A 1,836-nucleotide genomic window follows, 5' to 3' on the forward strand; every position below is an offset into this window, starting at 1 on the left:
GAGAGTACGTGTGTCCGGATGAGGAGAAAGCAGGCGGGGCGCGTTCTTTTGTGCGACGTCCTGTGACGCCCCCGTCCCGTCACTAGAGAGAGAGAGCCGCCTCTCCGCCTCTGAGGAGGGCAGCTGTCGTGGTGTGGTGTATGGTGTGTGGGGACGACGACGCGCGTGGGGAGGCTGGGGGGTTATGTAGCGTGCGGCCAGGAGCCAGTGCTCCCGCAAGAGAGAGCTTTTCATCGTGAAACGAAAAAATGAAGAACAAAATTGTTGTGACTGTTAATAATCGTCCTTTTAAATGGGCGTTGTAAGTTAGTTGCTGGTCTTATAAAGGATGCTGCATTTGTTGTTTTCTCTTTTTGCTGTTCTGTCGGTTCTGTCGAGAGAAGGAAAGAGAGAGAGAGAGAGTGAGCAGAGGAAACGTGGGAGAAGGGGAATGAGATTTGGAGGGAGCAAGGGAAAGGGTGGGAAGGGCTGGTTGGGGTTGGGTCGTGGGAAGGGAAGGGGGACGTGTACGAGCGGAAGGGCGAGGAGGCTCGTGTGACACTCATGACCCAGTGCCCCCCCCCCTTCCCTCCCCTCCCCCCACAGCAGCCCCGCTGGACCCCGTGGCAGGGCAGGATGCACATAGCAACAAGGCCTGGCCTGGCGCGTCGGGACTGGTGGCGCTGCTGGCGTCCACTCCACACCAACAACACCGTGTGCTGCCGCCGCCGCCGCTACGGCCGGCCTGCCAAAGGGGCTGCCGGGGTGGCGGGGTGGGGAGGAAGAGGAGGAGGAGGGAGAGGCTCTTCACCTGAGCGATGAACTATGCACGCCGCCATTATGCAGGGGTCGATTTCTCGAAAGCCATGGCGCGGAGTGCGCCGTTACGGATGCTCTCTCTTCTTGTTGCACCTCACTTATTGTCCGCCCGCCTCCATTATTGACGGCAGGCACACGAGGGGACGGTCGCTCGCTCGCTCGCGCGGCGCCCGAGCGGCCCGATTAGAATCCGTCATTACTACTACAGAAGCGGTGCGCGGTGCGTGTGTGCACTGGAAAAACAAAGGTGCCAACTCCTTGCCTTTACAAGGCACTAAGGGTTTAGTCCCATTACAAAGGCAATAAAACTGCCAAAAGGCACTATTTTTTTTACCATACCTTTTGGGATGTTTATTGTCCTGTTTAGTCCCTTTGTGAGGCAGTACATACTGAACATGTCTTTAGTGCCCCAGGAAAGGCACGACTTGGCACCTGTGTTTTACCAGCGTGTGGGCGTGCGCCCGTGTATATAAAACGCGGCGCGGGCTCTCTCTCTAGGGAGGCTCGCCACTCTGCCCGCTCCCTCCCCCGCTAGGCGTGCGCGGGGCTCGTCGCCCTCGGCCCTGGCATGTGTGGCGAGTGTGAACATCACGGGCCACTCCCGGGGGAGGGCGGCGCGGGCCCCCCCGGCGGATCGATCATAGTCATTGCACTTACAGCCCGCACCGGCACCCGGCACCAGACGTCGACTGCGACAGTGACAACAGCAAGGACAATACAAATAACAACTACAACAATGGCCAAAATGTCAACAATGATGACCAAAATGACAACGACAATGACCAAAATGACAGCAAGAAAAACAAATATAACAACAAGAATAACAAATATAGCAACAAAAATGACAACACAAATGACAACAAAATTGACAGCAAAAATGACAACACAAATGACAACAAAGAAAGGAAAACATTGACTACAAAAAAATGAACAACAAAGAGTCGTTGCTGTACAGTTAGTTTTTCTGCGAGGCCTATGCTGCTAAGTAAAGTGGGCGGGCCGGCTCTGTGCCCCAAGCCCAGTAAGCCGATAAGGTGT

The 1,836-nt window shown here is 55.5% G+C and overlaps 1 protein-coding gene across 2 annotated transcripts in view; it reads right to left on the bottom strand.

Annotated features, from left to right (window-relative positions):
- The window catches only part of LOC113212904 (uncharacterized), a 17,171-nt gene that overhangs the window by 4,066 nt on the left and 11,269 nt on the right, over positions 1-1,836 (bottom strand). The window lies entirely within an intron of this gene.

The sequence above is a fragment of the Frankliniella occidentalis genome, unplaced genomic scaffold, assembly GCF_000697945.3.
Source record: "Frankliniella occidentalis isolate FOCC.00 unplaced genomic scaffold, Focc_3.1 Scaffold310, whole genome shotgun sequence".
Classification (NCBI taxonomy): domain Eukaryota; kingdom Metazoa; phylum Arthropoda; class Insecta; order Thysanoptera; family Thripidae; genus Frankliniella; species Frankliniella occidentalis.